This window comes from Oryzias latipes, chromosome 17, assembly GCF_002234675.1.
Source record: "Oryzias latipes chromosome 17, ASM223467v1".
In the NCBI taxonomy this organism is placed as follows: domain Eukaryota; kingdom Metazoa; phylum Chordata; class Actinopteri; order Beloniformes; family Adrianichthyidae; genus Oryzias; species Oryzias latipes.
The window spans coordinates 22,560,888-22,585,920 of NC_019875.2; the positions used below are offsets into that span (position 1 = coordinate 22,560,888).

The following is a 25,033-nucleotide window of genomic DNA, read 5'->3' on the forward strand; positions in this document are numbered from 1 at the left end:
ATAAGCTTTCCCTGGTATGCTAATTTTAACAGAAAGCAGGCATTATCGCTCTGAAAACAGTCCTGGCAGTTGTGATAAACACACGTCGAAGTAGGGCGAGGAAGAAAAGTGAAAAACAAAAGCACCCAGCGAGTCACTTCAAATGCTCTTTGTTCTTTCTTGAAAGGCAATAATCATCTCTGTGTTTATGCAGGAACCTGTTGAGTCCTATCTGTTTCCTCTTTCTCTCTTTCATATTTAAATCAAATTAAATATAAAATTTCACTCAGATATTATTGCATTCTGGATTTCCCAACTGTCATCAGTTCATTCATTAATTATAAAATAAATTCTTCAATAAATTACAAGCCTTTTTATTCTGTTAGAAATGTGCTTTCTGTATTAAAAAAAATTTGCTGCACAACACCAATTTAAAACGTTTCATTGCTAAAAAAAAAAATCTGAAAAAGAAACCTGATACTCTTTCATTTAATTCACAAGGGGTGCTGTTTGCAAAGAACTGGTAAAAGATCAGGCGGATGGGCGGTTACTGATGATGTACCCTCTATAATTTTTTGACCCGTTTGTTTCTGGCAAATGCTTGAGTTTAGACACAAGATATGTAGCGCAAAGCCAGCTTTCAAACAAGCTAACGCATGAGCAGACTCGCAACTGGGTTGTTCTATAGAGTTCTGCATACCACGCAAACATAAGAGGGAAGTGTGGATCCATAAGCGCATTCCTGCATGAGAAACACGATCTATTCTCAGATGTCACATCCTTAGACTTTTAAGTAGATCCAATTTCCATAAATTCACATGCGCTGCTTCTGCTCTATGACCCCTGGAGGTCAGGAGTCACTGCGTGATCATAAATCTTCAGTGCAGGTTCCATCTCAACTCCTTTGACAGGCTTGCTCGGATTAAATGGGTGGATTGGTTTACATTCAAGTCGGGCACAAATTAAGACAACACTTGCTATGGGCTGTCCTTAAACTCCAGACATAAATATACTTAAGAAATATCTGCAGACTAGCTTTGCAAACATGAAAGTCTCAATCAACATGCCTTCATTTTTATTTCTGTCAAACACAGGATTTTGAGTTGAGCTATTGTAGCGCTGGAATAATATTTTCATTGGCTGTGAGTTCTGCATGCAGCACTAATAATACTTACTAAAGTCTGGCTATCCAGAATGCAACTTAGCCTCACATGAAGATTGGAGCTCAGACAGATTTCTGGCTAACAGATGCATGAAATCACCTGTTTCTTCTGGGACCAGACTGGAGCTAAACAACTGTGGTCTGGTTATCTGTATGTGTGATACAGAGATGCATGTGAACAACTGTGTTTTTTCTTTTTCTTTTTTCTATCCTGAGTGATGAGGAGCTTCGTCTGCAGATCAGACACTTGGACATCTGCCAGACACAAGTCATCAAGTGTGGTGTATGGGCGCTGCAAAAGCTACACACAAGCCTGAGCACATTCATTTTTGTTTAGATGTGTTTCAGGAAAAGCATTTAAAGTGGTAATTGTTTTTCCTCAGTGCAATTAAGCAGAGAGTAAAGATCATTACTCTGTTAGAAAAAAAAGCAACTGAAACAAGTAGAGCAAAGGAAGAAAGTTAAAGCTTATAATGAACACTGATCTGTTGCCTCGAATTAATTTGAGGGATCTGTGGCCTTGTGTTTGATCTAGGTTTATAACAAATTCATTAATTCTGTTTTAGTACAAATTTCACTTGTTGACTTACTTTTACACTTAATATTAAAGGCCGGCTACAATAAAAATCGAAATTCTGGGGTTTTAATGTGTTCTTGTTGAATTTTGTTCTCACAATGGAGGACACATATAAAGAAAATTAAGCTTAAAATTGCATTTCAGAGTATGTCTTTATTTAAATCGTTATGAATGAGGAACAAATGAAAAAAATGCAGTTTGATAAAGCTTGTAGCCGTGATGCAGGTGCTACAATCGTCGGGCCACAAGCTCCCAGCTCTGCTGCATTCTGATGCATCCACTTGCAGACAAATAGATCCATATAGTTTTCATTTTCTTCATCAGAGCCGGCATCTGGCTCAAAACTGTACGGCTGGACAGCTCCAATATTGCTCACCATTTTAGATGCACCGGTAATGTTTTGTTGGGATTTTAAGGGCCTGTGAGCTAGTGGGAGAGTGTGTAAACAAAGGGATGATGGCTTACTCCGCACCAACTGCTGACGCTTTATAGAAACTATGTGCTAGAAAAAAACACAGGTTTTTTTTTAAATTTTGGCTAATAATTGTATTATCATGATTAATACCACTAGGAATGCTTATAACGCTTGTGATATCTTAAATAACCCCACCCTTACATTGACGTGTTATTCCTACCATGACAAAGGTGGATAAAGGTGGAAAGATTTCATGTAATCCATGGACACCAGTGAACATCACAAATCATTGAAGAAAAAAGGTTCAGAGCATTGTCCAGTGGGTCTAGATGACCCAACTCCCAATGTTAAAGTGCCAAGGATAGTACAATACATACATCAAAAGATGATCGGAGTGGGTCTTTAAGTTTTCCTTTGTACCAATGTAGCATATTTGGGCTCAACTTTGAATCATCTTATTATTTTTCTTTCTTATTATATTTCTTATTATTCTTATTATTATCATCGTGCTCTGATTACTGGACTCAGGATGAGTTCACTCCTGGTGTCATTTCTTTGTAAAGGCTAATGAGCATACAGATGAGGAAACGCTGATAAAATCCCAAAGGTTGGTGGAATCACTTCAGCAGAGCAGACTCGGATTGGGGATGATATCAGGTCAACTCTTGTGGAGGAAAGCAGTTCCCTTGAGACGCTTTACCTGATGGGCAGCAGCCCCCTTTGTCACCCTCTGTCTGAGTGTGCCAGCATCGGCATATGTGTGTGGTGCGTCATTACGCCCCTTTGGTATCAGGAAAAAGGAAATAATTCAGTCCCCCTGCTTCTTAGATATGAGGAGGCAAGACAGAGCTGACGCCAACGCGCCTTTGATATGGCACGGCAAATATAAAGGCTGCACAGAGAGGTTTGAAGAAAACCAATTGCAGGGAAAAGATTGAAATAGATAAGAGCATATTATGACCAGAGTGTGAGTGAGGGATGAACTTGTGTGCCAGGGGAGGAGATGATGGAGGACAGGAAGGAAGTGGAAGGAATGAAAGAGGAGGTGGGAGGGACACTGTCACTCATAAACAGAGGAAGGTCAGTGCTGTGCAGCAATTTAACAATGCAAATTAGGGATGAAGCTCAGTTCAAAGCCAGGAAATGGTGATGTTCCTCTACAAACTGTACTATACCAGCAGCTCAATGTCAAGGAGAAAGGTCACGTTGTCACAGCGAGGCAGTGAGAAAAACTTTGAATGTGTCGAGCCAAAAACAGCACGACCGAGTGAATGGTACAAGTACATAACAGCCAGGGCGGCGAGTAAACAGCGAGGAAAGGAGTTGGAAGGGAAAAGACGGGGGAGGGGAAGAGTATGACAGCTTTCCTTCCGCAGTCTTTGAAGAGCAGCGTGGTGCTGGATTCACATGGGGAAAATCTATGATGAATATGTTCACACGCTTTGGCCTGAATGCATAAAACCATTTGCAAATGCATTTTCGGCCCAATACAAGCTCGTCTAAATCGATCCATTTATTGGAAAATATAAGAACTCTATACACCCTGAGATCTCCAACATGAAATCCTGACCTTCCTTTCCCCATCGAGGTGTTTACTAGACAACAGATGCATGGGAAGCATGCTGCTGCACACCAGAACTGTGCTGGGATGAGGAAAGCCTTGCATGTGCCTCCCCTGGCAGGCATGCAGACAGCGGTAATTGCGCTGCTTCATGGATAACAGTGACCCTGTTAGCCCAAAAGCTTATTGGCTGCACGTTCCTATGATTCCGCCGCCACGACCAATCGGAGCCGTCAGCAGCTGGGTGGAAGACAGAACAGAAAGAAGGGGGTGAAACGGTGAAATAGAGGTGAAGGTTAAAAAAATATGGATGATGTGGGGAGGAGAGAGAAAATAGAGAGTGACAAGAATGGAGATGTGGGATCAAAGGAAGCAGGAGCGGTGGAGTAGACTGCTTAATCCTCTGCACTGAGGAGACAAAGCGACAACCCCTGAGCACTGTTCAGCTTGTGGGTGAACAACACCAACAGAGCATGTGTGTGCGTGTGTGTGTGTGGACGGGGTAGGGAGGCAAGCTTGTGCCGTAAAACGCAGTTTTGTGTGTAAAGTTATGGTGTGCTTCACAGAACATTAGGGGATCATCACACTTCCTTGACCCTCTTCTCACCAGAGATCCCACAGGATGAAATATAGCCGCAGCAACACACAAACAAACATACACACATGAAGGAGGGCTTCGTAAACACCACAGAGCAAGGTGGTGTAAGTGAAACATTAAGAGGAGGAAGACCACAGAAAAGAAAGATTCTTGAAATAAGACTGAAGTGGCTGTAGAAGTAAAAGAGGAAAGACGGTTAAAAAGAAAACAGGTGGAGAAAGATGTGGGCAAGACGCGTCTGGGGAGAGCTTCTGGCTGGATAACTGACAGGCGATTATCTGGACTCAGAGAACGGTGAAAGCCTCTCCATGCTTGCACATGCATAAAGTGTTAAAAACACTTTTAGTCAGGGTTTCACTTTTTACAGTTTTACATTTGCAGCTTAAATCAAAACACGGCGAATAAGTAAACCAAAACTGTGATTCTTTGGTGAAACATACTGCTTGATTTCTTACCAAAAATGTTGGCATCCTAATAAATGATATCTAGAAAAAAAGAAAACAGACACATTCTCAGGAAAAAAACACAAAAAAAGGGTTGTTTCAAGTTTTCTTTGCGGTTTTATCTAAATAAATACTTTTTTATTTATCTTTTATTCACCTTCTAAAAGATTTCATCCAAAAGTAAAAAATCTAAAAAATCTCACATTGAATAAAGAAAAGAGAATAAAGTAGTCTGTGTGTGATGACAGAAATCAACCACAGGGCAGACAGTGAATCATTTTAACAAACGGTCCATCACTGGTTGCTTTCATCTCCCACTGAAGACAGACTTTTGCATTCATGATGCAATAAAAAAAATAAAAATCAAATCTCTCTTCTTTGCTTGATTTGCATCATTCTTATCAACATTTGATCACAGTTTGTCTTCAGTACCTCAAAACACTTCTCACATCCGAATTAAATATTTTTCTCTTTTACTGACAGTAACAGAGAAAAAAATGTTTATTCAAAAATGAAATAAATTATCAAATTAAAGAGTTCCAGGCCCATAAAACGAGGTCAATTGAACAAAAGAGAGCTTTTGGAAACAGATTTTTGTTTTATCTGCCACCGATCCTAATTTGAATAAAGGAACACTTAGAAATGCAATTTTGATCCTAATCCATGTTTAAAACATGGCTTACATTGGAGTGGGTCTTTAACAGCAAACATAAACTCAGTTAGACATCAGACTGAATCTATGAAACAAACCATACAGAGGTTTAACCAAAGTTATCAGAAGTGTAATAAACTGGCTGATCAGACCACTGACACGAACAAGACGGAACTACACAATTCAGTATACAACATTGTCTTTAATGGATGTACGATTAAACCACCACCTTAACATGATTATTGAATTATTAAAAAAATAATAATTAAGACACAAGATTACAGAATGAAAATAACTAAATGCACACAACTACAAAAAGTTACTCTTGCCATGATAAATAAACTGATTAAAACTAAATGTTTATGTACATCGGTTGCTGAGGTACGGAAAATAACAAAATGTGAAAATAATGTTGGAGAGTGTCAAGAAAACAGCCTTCATTGTGGTACAGTGGACATCGTCATCACCCCGTTGTGACAAATAATTTATCCTAACTGGAACATTCCCAGTTTTGTGGCAAACCCAGTTTTATTTTGAGTTTTGCTTCATGCAAATTTCCTCCAGAAAGTTGTGCAAACTTGAAAAAAACCCACATTCGAGTTTTAGAAAAATAAGCTGCACCCACTGGTGTATGATACAATTCTTTTTTGGTAAGTAAAGAACAACTCTTGTCTTTTAAAGCAAGAAAAAAAATAGAGCTTCTTATACTAACTAATCTTTTTTTAAAAAAAAAGGGTGTTGGTCATTAAGAAAGGTACATCCAAACTCTGGAATTACTCTGTATATTGTTACAAAAGCACACTTTACTGATTGGTGTAACCAGAATTAGACTCAGTTGGGACAGGATGCTAGTTTTAGCTGAAATGTTCTGAAAGGTGAAAACAATTTTTGCTGTAACAACATGCAACAGTGAGTCCAAATGCTGTCATAACTTTTTCTATCAGCTGACAGAGTTTTCTGAGTTTAGTACTGATGAATTCTTGAGCAGAAATATTCAGTATGTATTTGTGAACTGTAAAAAAGAGTCTGGCATACCAATGAGTGTCATTGCCATTATGTGTGGGCGATCTTGTAAATTAAGATGGAGAATAACTCAAAATGTGGTGCATCACCATGTTTTTTTTTCCTGCTGTGAAAACGGCTGTTTTTGTGGAGGAATGTGCAATGTCACAAAGTCATTGCTACTGACTGTTTCAGTCAGAAAATGCTCAGGAACATGCAAAGTAGATTAAACCTGCTTGCAATTGAGAATATCACCTAATCCGGAACATACCATTTATTCAAACAGATTTACAGATTACTGCTCAAATAAGGAACAGGTTAGGTTTCTATATTTATGAAATTCTTCAGAACAATGCCAAGACAGTCGAAAATGTTCAACTAAAACACGGACTACAAGAAGGATGAATGATAAATAATGTTATTAAGAGCCAGATTGCACTAGTAGTAGCTAATTTTAACATGGATTTTACACTGATAATCAAATGGCAAATGGCACATTGAGTAGCAATTTCTACCTTCCTCGAAGATTTACACTCACCAGTAAATAGAATCAAAAAAACGAATAATGGAAACCCTTTAGTTCTGATGTGATGAACATTGTTTTCACAAAAAAAAGAAAAGAGATTACTGGTAATAGAAAAAGGGTTTCCTTTAAGTATAATTTAGACATCAGGGTTCCTGAGAAACAGGAAACTGTGGCAGTCTGCCACTAAGGATACACAGGAATGATTGGAGTTCCCCCCGCCCACCCCAGCATCCAGTTAAAATTCAAGGACTCTCTTCATCTCCCATTTTTGCTGCCTCTAGTGCTTGTCCTGCTCCCGCTTTGCCTCTTAGCAAGGTCATGACTGAAAAGCTTGAATGGTTCCCCAGGAGGCTGAGAATAATCACCCATGTGTATGTCTTCGTCTAAGTGTGTGTTCAAGCGCATAATAAGCCTTATGTGAATATAAAACTATGCGTTTGTCCATGTGAGGACCCGGTATGGAAGTGCGTCTGCCTTTGCAGGGTTACCAGATGCCCTGGACCGTTTGGCAAATGAGGCAGGTCGTGATGTGGAGCAAGGTCTGTTTTACCCCCGTGAAGCCCTCTCCATCAGTGTCACGAATGACAGGTTATGGAATTAGTTCAAGGAATTCAATATCTGTCACAGCTGCCAAACCGTGAGTTCCTCGTCAGTTTTTCTAAGCGTGGAAAAGATACGTCTTTTGTGCAATAAAAAAAATAAAAATCAGCAAAAAATATATTATTCTGTACCCTTAGAATAAAAAAAGGACAAAACTGTAACAAGCAAATAGTCATATGGTAAAAAGAGCCACAAAATGACAATGTTGCAGGCACTAGCATAAAGTCTCATCCCATATGCCTGATATGCATTTCCTTCCAAGGACAAGGAAGATGCTGTTGGATCTTGATGTGATAGTGAATGAGCTGGTGAGAGAAATGAGAGGCAGCAAGAAGAGAGAGAAAAATAAGCGCCGCAGGAGAAGCGCTGACAGCTCACCATTCCAAAATAGCCTGAATAGTGCAGCTTGAAAATAATTCTCTGGTCCTAATTTCAACCACAGTGTCTACATTATTCATTCTAGTCCAATGACATGCGGAGAAGAGGACGAACAGTCAGCGCTCTATTTGGATTCGCATAATAAATTAATGGAGGGATATTTAAAAGGGAAAGAAATAGGCCAGGGAGGAAGGTGGGTTGGAGATAGTTCAGCTCTCAGGACATATGCTGAGTGCAAGAAAATGTAAAACACTAGAGGCGCAGGAAGAAGGTAAGGTTGATAAAACACAGTTTTTTGAGTGGAGAAAGTTGTAAAGCCTCTGTGATAAATAAATTAGAAGTGATTTTTAAATGAATTAAGCTCTCTCAGATGGGAAAAAAAAATCACGTTAACGAGCCTGAAGATGATAACAGTGAAATTCCAAATTGACTAAAGAAAAAAAATAACCACAAGTTTGACAATCTTTTTAAATAACCAAGTTAAATTTAAAGTCCCACTCCAATCAGCGGTCTATTAATTATGATTATGCCGTTTTCAGCCAAGACTTGTGTTTCTGGGACCTAGTATCTGCTAAGCGGCAGTGGTTCATCAGAAATTTTAATTCGTTTACACACCCTCCCACTTACAGCGCCTCACAATCCCACATTAGCGGTGCAACAAAAATGGCGGCCAACATTGAATCTATCCAGCCGTACAGTTTTGAGCCAGATGTCAGCTTGGATGAATTCAATTAAATTCCATTTTGAATTCAATTGCTGTATCTCAAACACAAATGAAATAAATAAATACAAGAGTTTAAAATAGACAGATAAAACAAGACAGTGTGCTTGAAAAGGAGTGGGTTGAAGAAAAAAATTGTATGATCCCATCCCTTTTTTTACCACATCTGATGATGTGCGGATTTCTATTTAGTTTTGTTCAAAACATTCACATTACATTCTGCATGGCACCTATGCAGAAGGAACATTTTTTTGTTTTTATTGATCATTCATTTCTTGCTTTGTACAGTTCTATCAGGACATCTCAAATTTTTTAAAGAAAATGAAGTCGTACATGGATCTGTTTGTCTACTGTGAAGCATCAGAATGGAGCAGGGTCCCTGTGGCCTGTTGATTGTGGCTCCTGCTAAAAGCTTTTTTTGCTTGCTTCTGATTTACCACACTTTGAAAATACTCAGAAATTCAATTTTATGATTAATTTTCTCATAGGAAAAATGCCACAAGTACAAAAAAAATGTTATATATGTTAATAAAAATATGTAAAAAACAAAACAAAACACAATTTTATCGGAGTGGGACTTTAAGGGCAAGGCTTGTTTCAGCTTCTTTTTGAAACACAAAACTGCTTAAAACATGATTGCATAATCAAACTTTGATTTAATGTACGTAATGTAAATACTTCTAAAGTTGACACAAGTGATGTTGAAGCTGCAGGCATCCCTCATTTACATTTAACTTGTTGGTGTGTTTATAGTCTGCGGTGCAACCACAGCCAGACTTTCTGAAATGTAGAATTATTGCACTAAATGCAACTAAATGCTCAAAGGTTGTTGTGTGTCAGATGAACAGGAGCCTCTAATACTTTCTGTGCTGCTGATTTAAATATGCAAAACCTTCATCTCATCACCTTATAGAAATGCTTGTTAAGCTGCAGTCTGTGCAAGAGAGTACAGTTGGTGGTCTTATGGAACAGCTTGATATATGTTTTGTGTGGATGCTCCTCGTCGCATAAAGCTTTAGCAGAAAACAGAATGTGGCCATCATTCAGCTGACTTCCAGCTGTCAGGAGGAAAAGTCTAGAAGATTAACAGCCGTTCCCGTAACATTCGTTTACATTAGAGTAGGAAAAAAAATAAAAGTCAGATACATTTCATAAAAGTAAGTTGTTTTTTTCTAGTTTAACAGCCATCTTCAAAACCACAAAACAAATTCATTTCTTGCTGTCGTTGCTTGCAGGGACATGGCACAATGTTTTTTTGCCGTGTTTTATTAAAATGAATTTTACGTTTGTTTTAGGTCACTTTAAGCTCAAGCTGCAGCAACAAGCAACAACCTGCCAACATGTGACAGTAGTTCACCGTTTAGCCCTGCTTTGCTTTCAATTAAAAGGAGGAAAAATGAGTGCCAATGCTTGTAACAAGGAGAAACTCCACAACCCCTTTTCTGAGACACCTTTAAAGACCCACTCTGATGAAAACTGTGTTTCGGGGGTTTTCAACATGTTCTAGTAGCATTTTTTTGAAAATAATCAAAAAATTGCATTTCTGAGTATTGCTTTATTCAAATCATTGTGAATCAGGAACAGGCAAAAAAATGCTTTTTGAAAAATACTGTATTTGTGACGTAGAAAATACAACGGGCGGGCCACAAGCCTACCTGCTCCACTCCATTCTGATGCATCCTCTTGTAAAGATCCATGTACGGCTGGATATCTCCAATGTTGTTTCCCATTTTGTTGCACCAGTAATGTTAGGTTGGGGATGTGAGGAGCTGTAAGCTAGCGAGAGAGTGTGAACAGATAGCTCTCAGGTTTTGGTGATGGGGTGACCACTCAGAGGCTCACTTCTTATGAACTACTGCCGCTCTTCAGAAACCATGTCCTAAAAAACAATAAGGTTTTTTTTATTAGGCCAAAAACTGCGTATTCATAATCAAATGAACACTGGAACCGCTTTTACGATAGATCAAAAGATGATTGGAGTGGGACTCCAATAAACCAGAGTAACAGGAACCAGGTCAGTTCATAAAGTAACCCCTCCATGTACTGTTACGAAAGCATGTCACGTCCTATTCAATGTAATCAAAATCAACCACTCTTACAATTTAACATGGGAAAAGTTGGGTTTGGTTGTCATTTTGCCCAAAAACCAGAGCCAAATAGTTTTCTGATAAAGAGGCAGAAATGCAGAGAAGTGAAAAAACAACTCTGCATAAGTTTATGCTCCTTCTGGCAAACCCAGCCACTTTTACAGCCTGGAACAGTCTGAGTCATGTGCAGCAATGCATCATGCAGTCTGTGCACAAGAAGATGCATTTTTTTAATACTGAGTGTTTTTCAAGAGCCCCCTTTTGTCTGGGCTCTTAACATTCTGAGCTGGGAATTCTCAGTGGACTTAGCTTTACATTTCTGCTGTTTGTTTCTGTATACTAATAAAATGCCCCGTGCTCCCTTGCCACCGGGGGAGAAGTCTAAACCAGTTTAAAGCTGGTGCCAAACATAGAATTCAGCCTGCAATGGAGCGCATGATTCAAGGCAGTTTAGTTCATGAAATTGGGAAGAATCCAAGCAGAGTCCTTTCACTTCAAAAATGCGGCTAACCTTTAAACACCATGAGAATCCTGCAGATATTTTATGCACACTCTAACTCAACGATCGTTCTCTTTATTATAAGTGACAAATAATAAGGACAAAGCGACACATATGTGCTTCCATCCTCACGCACCCCACACAGGCCTTTAGACATACAGGGATGGAGACAGTGTGAATGTGTGCGTATGTCTATGTGTGCATGTATATGCACGCTAATGGTGAATCGTCCTTAGGCCTCTGCGAGCCTGTTTGTGCAGCAGTGAAGCAGAAGTAATGTCTGAATCTGTGCTCCCTCTGAGCAAAATGTATGTGCAACTGGCGTGTGTCTCTGTGTGTGCGTTAATATGGGGTCAGCACTGAAGGACAACACAGAAATTCAGTCCATCTTCATTTATTAGGTCTTAAGGAAAAGTTGGGGTTAACTAGTAAATGAGAAAGTTTTTTTTTTTAAAAAGCCTTATGGATATTTTCTACTCAGCAGTTAGTTGACAAGGTCAGTTGTTTGGTCATATATTCATCCTGACATCTGGTCAGTATCTTGAATAAGGGTGGGGCTTTTTGAAGTGTTGCTATTTATTTGAACAACTTTTGGCTTATATAACAAATTGCCCTAAAGGGTCTTTAAAGTCTGTCATCTGTGTCTCCATCTGACCAAGGAAAAGAAAACTTTTATTTGAAAAGTTGTGGTACAGACACATCACTTAGCCATTAAAAACTAAAAAATCCCCATATTATTTTCTTTTCTCTTATTTTTTGCTAGCATTAATACATTGTCAGTTTGAAAAAGAAGACCAATATGGAGCTACGTGGACAAGACATGACCTGGCTGGTAACTTTCTATTCTGGTCCTGTTGGACCTCAGTGCTGCCTTTGACACTATCGACCACGGTATTTTACTCCATAGATTAGAGCAGGACATAGGGATCAGAGGATCTGCTCTCCAGTGGTTTAAATCCTATCTGTCTGATAGGTATCAGTTCGTTAATGTAAATGGCCATTCCTCTCAGTGCACTCGAGTCAACTATGGAGTCCCACAGGGCTCAGTCTTGGGACCGATCCTGTTTACGCTTTATATGCTACCCCTAGGAAACATAATCAGGAAACACAGCATTAATTTTCATTGTTATGCCGACGATACGCAGTTGTATTTATCCATGAAGCCTGACCAGAATGACCAGATAGAGAAACTGAACGCCTGCATCAGTGACATCAAGACCTGGATGACAATTAATTACCTCCTCTTGAACCCAGAAAAAACTGAGGTCATTATACTTGGTCCTAAAAACCTCAGAGATGCTCTGTCTGCTCAGATAGTCTCCCTGGATGGTATAAGTATAGCCCCCAATTCCACAGTTAGAAACCTTGGGGTTTTACTTGACCAGGATTTATCATTTAAGGCTCACATATCTCAGGCATGTAGAACTGCCTTTTTTCACCTGCGGAATATTGCTAAGATCAGAAATATACTTTCTAAGAGTGATGCTGAAAAACTCATCCATGCATTTGTTACGTCGAGGCTGGATTACTGTAACTCCTTGTTAGCAGCGTGTCCTAAGAGTTCCTTAAGAAGTCTCCAGCTTGTTCAGAACGCAGCAGCTAGATTGTTAGCTGGAACCAGCAGAAGAGATCACATCACTCCTGTGTTAGTTTCGCTCCATTGGCTCCCAGTTGATTCTAGAATTAAGTTCAAGATCCTCCTGTTAACCTATAAGGCCTTACATGGAATGGCCCCGTCCTATATTAAGGACCTCATAGTCCCTTACCAACCAATCAGAACACTTCGCTCGCAAAATGCAGGACTGCTTGTGGTTCCTAGAATTAGTAAAAGTACGGTTGGAGGTAGAGCGTTTAGCCACCAAGCCCCTGTCTTATGGAATAAACTCCCAGCTCATGTAAGAGAGGCCGACTCAGTTTCTACATTCAAAGCTAGACTGAAAACATTCCTCTTTGGACAGGCTTATTTTCAGACTAGTTAGTATTAAGAGATTATTTAACTTAATGTTAGTTTGTTTAAATTAAACTTAATAATAACTATTTCTTTTAAAAGGCTGCTAGAAGTTGAAGCTGGGGTAACTATGGTGCACTGGGGTTCTGTCCTCTTTCCTTTTTTACTTCTACCCTTCCTCTCCTCTATTCTTGATCATAATTTATCATTTAGTTCTCCATGCCTCTGTTTGGTGCAGTGCGATTCATGTATTGTCCCTCTTTTCCTCTCCCCTCCTGGGGAGTGGGAGTGCTTCCAGACCCCAGTTGGCTCATCCGTGCTCCAGTTCCTGACCGTTTACCTCGCCTTTGCTCCTGCTCCTACACCTGGCTGTGGTTCCTGTCTCCGGCTCGACTCGCGCCTTTGACTGTCCCCACAACCACGGCTGGATGAAGCTCGTCTGCTGGACTTTTATATTTGTAGTTGTAGATTTAGATAAGTTAATTCTTCTCTAAGAGTTCTGGTAAATCGCCTGTCCGTCCTGGGGGAGGATCCCTCCTTCATGTGGGCACCCCTGAGGTTTCTTCGTTTTTTCCGGAATCCGGTTTTTTTGGGAGTTTTTCCTTACCGCGAAGGGGGGTCTAAGGGCAGGGATGCCAGTATAGCTTAGTCAGTTTGTTAGTTCATTTTAGTATTTTTCTATTGAACTCTTTGTATTCGTGATCCTTTTGATTTCATGTTTTACTTCGAAGCCCATCGAGACAACTGTTGTTGTGATTTTGGGCTATACAAATAAAATTGAATTGAATTGAATTGAATTAATGATCCAGTGTTTTATTGATCATTTACTGTAATAGTGTGCATGTTTGGCTTTTGGGCTGGAGTAAAGGATAAAAGAACAGCTTTTTCTCCAAAAAAAGAAAAACATTATTTTTGACAAATATAGATATGAAAACAGACAAATAGAACTGCAGTGGTCTAGCATATCTGTAGCATTTAAGATGATGAACTTCACAACATTTTTAAAGAACCACTGCGACCTTCCTTTTATCTATTTTAAAAGCACTCCCAGTGGTCTTTTAATTGTTATTATGCCATTTTTAGGCAAATAATTAAAAACAAGCTGTTTTTTAAGGACATAGTTTCTATAGGAGTTCATTAGAAATTCACCTCTAAGTTAGCGCTTGTCCAGTATAATATCTACATCACAAATATGCCATTTTTCAAACTGCATGTTTTTCACAACGATTAAGGAAAATTCAGAAATGCAGTTTTAACCCTAATTTTCTTTATCTTCTTCTTTCATCATCAGAAAAATGCAAGAAAAACATGTTAAAAAGATATCAGAATGGGTCTTTAAAAATGTTCCTCTACTATAAATGAGAAGTAACATTCATTAGAGTATGAGGCCTGTAAATTATTTGAAAAGTGGTTTAATACAACATTCACACACAGTCAGATGCTAATGTTTCCAGCACAACAATGCCCAGAGCAATGCAGTCTCTCCATTTGCCTTATTTAAGAGTGCATCTTGAGCTGTGCACTCACACTCATCTGTCTGTCTGTGTGACGCAAATAGAAATGTCGTTCATCATCCAGGTCACTGTTTCACATTGCTTCACGGTTCTCATGTTTTCAGTGTAAACGCTGGCGGCACTAAGCACAAGTCACCATCAGCTCTTCCATCAATTGGAGCATACCTGCCCCTGCGTGTGCACAGTTAGCTGTGTGCTCTGGCTCATCTTGATCATGCTCAGCAACATACACAACAGTAGCTTTTCCACGTGATCTTAATATGAAGCTTTGGATTTTTGCACAAGTTGACCATACCTGGACTTTAAATCAGTGTCACGCTCTTTACTTATCCCCCTATCTCTGCTTCTCTGCACTTGATTTCCCAACTTTTGCGATGTTTTTGTTTGTGTTCTTTGTGTTTAAACTGGGGCCGTTGATTCTGTACTTCCTGAGTCGGGTTTTGTTTAGGTTCTGTTTCTGTTAAGAAGGAAGTTCCTCCACCCAACTGGTTTCTGGGGGAAAAGGATAAACACCACCTGTTTTTGTCTGCTAGAAAACTGTGTGAATTCCACAGAAGGAGCAGAAAATGTTTTTACCATACTGAGACAGACTGAAATGAATCATCACAAACTGAAATGTGACAGGATTAGAACCAATGATGGGTACGGTTCAGCTCAGGTCACAACAAAATATGTGGACTTTTAGATTCTACAGAATAGAAGCAGCTGTTTACTAACAGTTTGAAAAACTGAGATTTGAAGGAGGGTTGTTCAAATTTTGCTGTTTTGTGGGCAATCTTTCTAGCCATGTTTTGGCAAGTTTTAAAAATCTTTTTTTATTTTTGTGTTTCGAAACTACAACCAATAACGCTTTTGATCCGTTTCCTCTTTTGCCTTTCTTGCAGGTTACCACACTGCTGGCTGCAGGGAGCAGTCAGCAGTGTTCAAGAAATGATACTTTAATCACTGAAATCCAATTTGGAGGACCAGGGCGCAACACTCCATCACAGCCTTTAGCTGAGCCCTGCTCTCGACAGGAAAATGAGGTTTGTATTGTGCCTTGACAAACTCAGGAATTAGTAGAAGAATCAATACCGATGTAATGTTGTTTAACAGAGTTCCTGTGATCAAAGAGCTGTTAGAACCACAGATGAAAGAGAGAAGAATGCGGACGCAGAGGGAAAGAGTCAAGGGAGGAAAAGAGGAATGAAACAAATCAGACTGCTTGGTTTCATGCGTGAAACGACATTGTTACACACACACTCACACTCCTGTAGTGCTTGTGTCTTGCAGTCATGCTGTTGGAGTTAATGAATAACTTCCCCCCTGCTCCAAGGATCAGATGGCATTAGATTGTTATACGTACACAAACACACACTAGCATGCACACAGAACATGGACACAGAAGCACTTTTAAGGATAATCAAGGCCAATCATTGTAATAAGAAATAAAGGTTATCACGACTACAAACCTTACAAGTAAAAAGTTCACAGTTACATCAACACCCTCTCTTTTTCACACCGGCACATTCCAGCCCACCAGAGAGGAAGGGGGCAGGTGAAGTAAAAACAAGGGAGCTGCAATGTCTCGTGGGTGGCAATTAAAAAAGCTGCGCTATTAAAAGTTGAGGTACCATTTGACCTGCAATACCTTCACCTAAAACAGCAAAGAATAGGCACACTTTCTCAAACTCCCATTTCTAAAAATCAACGCATTGACCTGCTCTGACATTTGTGTGGGCAGGAGGCGCAGGTGAGCAGAGCTGCAAACCTCATGACCCATGTTAATATTCAATAAAACAGCAGTGTTGAATTCAGGCAGCACAAAGGATGAGGGGTGTGCACAGTTTTACTGAAGCCAAATCCTGTCAGGGATCAGGAGATAAGAGACTGAATTGTTTAAATACTTTTTTTGAATATGGCTTTACATCTCATTATTGCAAAATCTGATAATCCCACCAGTTTATTTGTTTTAATCATAAATACTAATAAACTGCTCAAAGTAGTTAATGGAATATTCCTATCAGATGAATTTCAGAATATATATTTAGACTGACTAGAACCTTTGTAGCAGATTTTAATTTGACATTTCCAAAAGGTTTGAAAGTTTTAAATGTTGAATTTTTTAAGGATGTTTTGCACAACAAGCTGTTCTCTGACAAGTACATTAATCAAAGTAACCAGGATAAATGTCTGAACCATAAATCAACCTCTTTCTGTTCTGATGGAGCGCCATGTCTAAGTTCGTCAACTTTAAAAATGTTGTCGGACAAGGAAATGGATGGATGAATGGAAGTTCAGGATGAGAACGCTCGCATGGATCCTCTATATTAGCCCATTGATCGAGTCACTGAGCACGTCAGGTGCCCAAAGCTGAGTCTCTGATTGGTCGACGTGACGCGTCAACCTCGCCAGAGTTCAGATGTGTGAACTCTTGATTCACCGCAACTCTCAAATAGTGCAGTGATGCTCTATTTGCAGTCCAGCAGCAGTGATGCACTGCAGTGCATCACTGCTGCTGGACTGCTGCGCCAGGCCCAAAGCTTAAATCGTGTCGGAGGAACACTGCTTGTATCTGTACATTGACTTAACATTGAAACTTTATGCCCCTGACACGGGAATCAAGTTCGGTATGAACAGAGTTTCATGCAAACCGTGGTCAGAACTCAGAACAAACACAGTATCCACAATTTTAAGAGTTGAAACTTCTGTGATTACTTCATTTTTCTGCCACCAACTGTTGTTTGAACCTAAGTACTGTGACTTTCATAAATATAAAATTCTGTGCCTGCTTAAATATTAGCTAGACAGTTCATTAGATAAAGGCATATTTTTATTTCTCAGACAGCAAAAGAGCCAAACTTGTTTCAGCAACAACAATTGCCGCTGACAGCCACTTCACGCAAACAGATTCATTTTTTTTTGCTTTCTGCAGTTAGACCCAAAAAGCTCTTTGGGCAGGCTGCTTTCTTGGCTTTAAAAAAGCTTTCTTCTAAATCAGACAACAGTTTTGTGAAGAGCCAGTATTATCTATTTGTTTAATTGCATCAACAAGCTGACAGGCAGCATAACGCAAACTCTTCTGTCTCTCAAAGCAGCGCTGAGCTCTTTAACTCAAGAATAGGATGAACACACCATCAAGGAATTTGTATTCCTCAAAGGAGGCAAGTTTCTGCAAATAGAAGGGAAAGATTTAATTATCTCCTAATTGAATTTGAGCATTTATTTAAAATACCATGAGAATGACTGTAGGGATGTTTGTGTCACACTGAACGGTGATGCAGGCAGACAAATGCTAATTGATTACAAGAGCCAGAGAGCAGGTGACCTTAAAACTTCCTGAATAGATCAAAGGCAGTTAGAAGTGAAAGACAGATGGGTCGAGTGCAGGAGACGGAAAGACGGAAGCTAAATGGGGAAATAAACAACAAAAATCTGAAGCCGCAGGTCACGGGTAAAAAGACACATCCGTGAAAAGAAAAATTAAAGCATGCAGCATGGAAAATGAAAGGCAGAAAAAGGAAATATAAGAGAGAATATGTGATGAAGGAAGTGGCAGAAGAAAAAAAAAGAGCTACAGGAAGAAATGCTGAGGTTGTTGCAGGCTGACGAAGGAGGTTAACATTTTCAGCGGAATTTTAGATGATGCTGGCTACTTTTCCATTTTCCATTCCTGACTTAGATCCTGCCACACACACACACCTTTGCACATGTGGTAAAAACCCGCTGGAGATGAACGATACTGGAAGGAAAAGCATTTAATTCAGGTCTATCTCTGATGCAACGAAGAGCTCCATATTGTAACTCCACAGTCTTGTAGGGTTTCACAGCTTGTGTGTTTGGGTGTGCAGGTGCGTGCATGTGTTTAAGTTACCATGTGTGAGCATTGCTGTGGGCGTCAGGGATGTGAATCTTTGCCCTTGTCCATGCAGTCACCTCAATCATGGTTCAGCAGTTTAATAGAAGCAATCCTCCATGCAGGACATCTTTAAGACCACTGATGCATCTCTCAAGGTTGGTCATAACCCCTCAGCAGACACGGACACAGCACAGGTTCACATGCATGCACGCGTTCACACAGAGATCAAAAGCTTCTTTGACACACCTGCCTCTCTTGGTGACGTTTTTAATACGCTCTTTTCTCTCCAACCTGCATCTGCCCACTTCCTCTATTAAAAGACAATCATCGCAGTTTATTCCCTGAAGTTATAATTTCCCCATAACTTTCATCCCATTTTTCTTGTGTTAAATAGGATCCACACCACTTCTCTTCTGAAAGCTCATGGAATCAAGTTTATTTAAGGTAAATAGTAATAATGTGATGGAACCCAGTGTTTGGATATATTGTACCTCTCTGTTTGCCTTTTGTGCCTTTTAATGTGGTTTAAACGTTTTTTTTTTATTATTATTATTTCCAAAAGAAGCTTGATGCAGTTATAGTCAAGATCATAAAATGTTGTATGTCAAAGTTTTGCACAAGGCATAATAAAACACATTAAAACCTTTTAAACACTATTTGCTTTTATAATTATTGCACCTATTGTAAAAGTGTAACATCTTTATGGATGAGCCAAAAGATATACTAGGTGCAATTTTTTTAGTATTTTACTTGCACTCTGCTCTATGAACCGATGTGGTGTTGACATCATCTCCTGATCAGCAAGAGCATCAAACTAAGACAACTGGACAATTTTCTTAAAATGTACAAGGACTTGCATTTGCAGAGGCCAAGCCTAATTATATAAACTTTCACATTAGAATTATTTTTGTTGGTTTATAAAGCCTATTTAATGCGAACCAGTCTTTATTATCCTCCCACACATTATTCTGTCTGTAATAAATGTTTCTTCGCCCCCGCTGACCCTGTTTTCTCTGATTGTTTTTTTTTTTTAAGATTATTGCTTGATGCCTGATTATTAATTGACCAAACGTTCAGAGAAAGGACCTACTGCTTTCTAAAAAAAGAAACATAGACCTATATGAGGATATTTTTTAAAGGACTGAAGAAAAATCAACATTTCTGTTACACATCACTATGAAGCCACATGTTCATGCCTTTAATCTAAAGATAATGCAAAGCGATAATTGAACAAAGCACATTTACTCCTGAACAAAGACAAGATACATGAAAACTAATTAATTTTTCAATCACGCTCCCAGGTAGTTTAAATAACAAACACTATATGAATCTGCTGTCTTTTCCAAGCTAAGAAACACACATTTAGAGCATCTGGATACATCCAGGTAGATGTGGTGCCATTTCAAAGCAGCACAGAAGACAAACGTATGAATTTCACCGAGTGAATCACAAGAAGATTTCCCTGCAACAAAGGTCATATTTTTATTCAAATCAAAACAAGATGGAGTCATAATTCATAAAACAAGAGGAAATAGCTGTAAAGGGAAATGCATATTGATGGAAAATTATTTTTGTGACCTTGTATTGTAATTATTTTATATTACAGCAAGTAACTTTGTTATAAATAACAACAACTATTTTTCTTCTTATTTTGAACAAAGTAAAGCAAAAACAAACCAGTAAACCAGCATAAATAAATCTATGTCTAGATTACAGAAATTATGTCAAGTAGTGTTCTCCTGAAGTCCATTAAAAACTTATGGTCAGACATGAAGCTTGAGGAGGTCTAGCTATTGGAGGGGTTTTTTCTATTCTAAAATGTTATTTTAAAACAATGTGGTTCAGAACTTTATAAAATAAAAATGTTCGTGTAAAGCTCGATTTTTCTTTCTTTCCAGACACCTTTCAACACCAACGTTCCCCCTTTGGTGACTCATAGTCTCACTGTCTGTCACTGCCTACAGGCAGCAACACCAGCATGGACAGATGGACTGATGACAGCAGCTCCATGCTACTTGTGACGCCCAAAAATACAATAAGCTTTTTCAAAAATAATTTGCTTTTTTATCTGAGGCAAAATAACCTGATTTTGACCCAAACTTGAAGCTTTTTTATATTACATACTGTAAATTATTCAAATCTTTTAACAGTGTCAAAATAAGTTTACTAAATAAACAGAAAAATAGATCAAAACTTATTCATTTGCAGGCACTTTTAAATGTTTCCCTATAGTCAGTATAGATTGTGAAGGAATTTGTTTTATTATTATCATTGCTTAAATGTATTTGGTTAAATGTATGTTTAAATGTTAACTCAGATTGACCTTTTTACCTCTTCTGAAAACAGTTGTGTGTTTGTTCATCTGCTTCTCATCTCCCACCCAGGATGAGGGGTTTACGACACACTGTCCTGAGCTGATAAGGGATACTGTTTGAAGTTAGAATCCAACCAAATGGGTCATTATACGACACCACCTAATGAACTTTTCCTCTTTGTCTTGAAAATGTTACCTCCTTCTTGTGTTCTTAATAAAAGCAGCACAGGGAGGGGCAGCCCTTTGAGAAGAGAAACGTGGTGGACCTTTTCCAACACATTTGCTCCTCTCCCTCGTGCATGAGAAACTTGATTCTTGTTGTGGTTTGTTGTTTATAATTGTGTTTTTCTTTAATGTCTAGATGCATTTATCTGACAAGATTTTACAAGTTTAGAAATAATTTATGGCTGCTTAAAAAAGACGTGTAAATGTGTTTAGTCGCATCGTTGATTCCAGTACGTGATAAACCTTGTGCAATCCAATGCACTTTAACATTGGGAATGGGGTCGCCTCGATTCCACAAGACAGTGCGCTGAACCTTTTTTTTCAATAATCTGCGATCTTCACTAATGTCCATGGATTACATAAAATCCTCTTCACCTTTTTAACCACCTTTGTCCTGGTAAGGACGTCAATGTAAGGGTGGGGTCCATCTGGACTCCATAAGATAGCACAAGGGATATAAGATTCTATTTGTTGGTATTGACTTCAAAGGCAGCAATAATGGAACAATTTTTGTACCAAAAAAAAGCGTCATCAGGCTTTATTTGGCGAGGTTTGAAGTTGTGCAGGGGACATATTTAAAATGTGGCATAAAGAAGAGGTATTTACTTGTGTTCTCTTTGTGACCTTGCAGAACTCAAATTTAACACCTAAAACTTTCAATGAGCAATCATCCTACTGTTTTAAGGGTGAACATGATGTTCATTTTGGCATTTTCTTTGTGTGCTCATTTTTTTCATCCCCAGGTTGCTACTTCCCAAATCAGCGGCAAAGCATCTCAGCAGGTCTCGGTGATTGCTTCCATTTCTGCTCTCTGGCCTTGCTGCTTTTTCAAAGGGTTTTCTTTCACTGTGGCTGCTTGGGTCTAATTTCTCTCGGGTAGATAAAGAGCTTTTGGCAGAGTTGTCTTTAAAGTCTTAGAAATGCCCACTGGTGCCATTTTTGTTGTTGTCAAAAACACCTTATTTACAACTCATGAGGGTGTCTGGCTGCCCTGAACTACGATACTCAAAAATAATATAACAATGGAAGTCAAATTAATTGATGTGAGTGTCAAAACTATAAAGCAAAATTCTGTTTTATGTGGTTCAAGCTCACTAAAAACTTGTACCAGTTGGAGTGGTGGGATGTCTCCTTTATCTTGATGTCACCGTCTACATTCAATGATAAAATCCTGTCAACACAGAAGCCAAACTGATGACCCACTTTTTCTGTCAAGCTTCAAACCTTTCCATCTTTGACTTGCTGCCCTCAACAATCACTTTAAACTCAGGTTATTTCATTTTCTGTCACTGTTCTGGTTTCTCAATTTCTAATTTTGTATTCTCCTTAAATTTTTTCTTTCTTTAGAGATCCAGCAAACTAAAAAATTCATTTACCACAACATAAAAAAAGCTTTAACATGTTGTAGATAAGGATACTGCTTTGTGCAAAACAGTCGTTCCAGTTTTTAAGTGTTTATAAAAAGGTGTGAATGTGTGTTAAATTGTGAAAAATGATGAAGAAAGCTAATAAAAGAGATCTTTACTCCACAAAAAGCTGCAAAAAGCCATGAAGAGAGGAAGGAGTGCAGCTGAAACACCAACAAGTGGTTATTTTTGTTCTAGCTTTGTTCTAGCTAGGACAAGAATTAGAAGAGATTAAGTCACGATCCAAATAAGATAATCCTAACAGCTGTCCTTACCGCATTAATGTACATATTCAAAAAAATCTACTACTAGTTTATACTTTTTATTTAAAATGTACCGTATTTTATATTACAATAAGTTATTATTATATTGCACTGTATCTTGTTTTTATATTCCACTTTATTTTATTTATCCTAAATATCAATTAGTAATTTAATATCCACTCTTTACCTCTTTCAAAGCTCATCTTTCCAACGTTTACATGCCAGACAGTCGGATAAACCATTTTACAGCAAATATGCATGTGACAAATACAATTTTAAATCTGACTGTGATGATATAATGCTCAGGCACACAGCTCTCACCAACCACTCATTCTTTTCTTCTCGACCTTCAGGAGCAACACAAAGTGCTTCTATGTTCCGGCAGCAGGAATGGTGCCCAGGTTAAAAGCAACCATAAAAAAAGACACACAAAATCTCCCTTCATCCCTCAATTCCATTGCTAGAAAGAAAGCCAGAAAACCAGCCATTAATGCCATCTGAATGGGAACATTCAGGTGTGGGTAATTGCTGGTCGCAAGACAATGCTACAGGAGATTGGATCAGCGGGAAAAAAGAAGAGAAGTGACAATCTATAATCAGAAATTGAGAAGGAAAGAAGACTGGGGAAGACAAAAAAGGGATAGGGTTCAGTAAGGACAGGTTGGTAAACATGTCTTGCAGAACAGCTGTCACAGGCCTGATGCCACTATGTGAGACAGGATTTCATTTCATTAAGAGTCACTGTCTCCTAAAGAGTAGCATAGAAAAAGGTCACATCATCTCCGATTTAACCAGGATGCAAAAATGTATTCAGTGAAGTTTTACATTTTGCATGAAAATGATGCTTCAAGCTGACAAGTGGTGTGTAAAGTTAATGAAATGAGCCAGAAAACGGGCTCTGTGTTGCCACATGAAACATGAAAATGTTCCACTAGTGGAAATTATTTACATGCATCACTCAGACAGCCTGCCACCCTATTAGAAAAGAATGCCTGTAGATACTGAACAGTAATTTCGGAACAAGATGTACGCAGCAAAAAGGCATACCAAAACAAACACAAATATCCTTTCTTCCTCAGCTATTTTCCCTTAGTACTAAGTATTTTGAGAGCGACTAGAAAGTCTTGTCAGTGTGGGTTGTCTTCAGCCCAAAAGATCAACAAACACGCACTTGTGTTTTCAAGAGTGTCTGCACTCTATTTTTAACAACACACTGAGGCTAAAATGTGCATGTCTCTGCGCCCAAGTGTGTGTATTATGAATGAACATACCCAGGACTGAAATGTGCTCCCCGATGCCTTCCCATCTTTCCAGCTGCGTCCCTGTTTGAATTTGCTTTCCTCCCCTCTTGGTCCTCGAGTGGGGGTCACCACCCAACACGTGCGAGCCCTCTGATCTTCTGCGCCCCCTCACTCTGCTTTACTTTCAGACCTTGGAATCGGCGGCAGTGTCAGACCCGGTCGTCGTTTGCTTTCTTCCCGTTTTTTCTCTGCTGCTCTCCCTCCTACCAGGAGGCTTTTCTCCAGCACATCAACCTTGTTGCTCGTCTCCTCCACACACAAAAAATAAAATAAAATGAGTAATGAAATTTCCCACAACGCAGACTTTTATCTTCGTTCAGTCGGTCAGTGCTTCTCAGCAGCTCGGGATGCCCTCCATCTCCCACTGAATTGGGATAATTGGGGAGGAAAGGAGGAATGGGGAAGGAGGAGGCTGTTGCTGTAGCTGTTGCTTCTTGAGTGTGAGCGCCGCTCTGGCTTCACATGCTTCTCATCTCTTTCTCTCTCCCTGTTCGCAAATTCTTCATCTCTCTCTCCACCCCCTCCCTTGCTTTCCTCAGTCACTGTCTATCCGTTCCCCTCTCTCGCTGTTTGCTCCACCATGCAGGCTGCTGCAGAGCGTATGCTGGTGAGAGTCTAAAACAGCCAGGCAGGAGCAAAGAACAACAAAGTGAGACGTCAATCAATCAGCAAACGTGAAACAAATTGTATAAATGGAGAAAAAGGATAATCACCTTCCTATCCCCCCTTCTCTAACATCCCTCTCTCTTCTTCCCTCCTTTCCTTTTGCGTACGGTCCAACACAAAAGATTTTCAAATATGATTAAAATAAATAAAGTTTGGCCTCGATTACAAAAAGGGTTTATTCAGACATACCTCTGGTTTGTCAGAAGATTCATAACCCCTGTTGTTAAAGTAAAATATTTCCAACACAAGAGGCCTTCAGCTATCATCTGTTTGCCCAGCTGTTGGACAGGACAAGTAAAAAAAAATGGAGAAAAAGGCAGTTTAGAATAGCAATAATGGAAAAAAACAATGTAACTGC

The 25,033-nt window shown here is 39.1% G+C and overlaps 1 protein-coding gene across 1 annotated transcript in view; it reads right to left on the minus strand.

Moving 5' to 3' along the window:
* Positions 1 to 24,479, minus strand: part of LOC101172023 (leucine-rich repeat and immunoglobulin-like domain-containing nogo receptor-interacting protein 3) — a 43,873-nt gene extending 19,394 nt beyond the window's left edge. The window contains exon 1 of the mRNA XM_011486706.2: positions 23,980 to 24,479. The gene's annotated coding sequence lies outside the window, so the exon portion shown is untranslated. The remainder of the gene's footprint in view (positions 1 to 23,979) is intronic.
* Between the last annotated feature and the right edge of the window lie 554 nt (positions 24,480 to 25,033).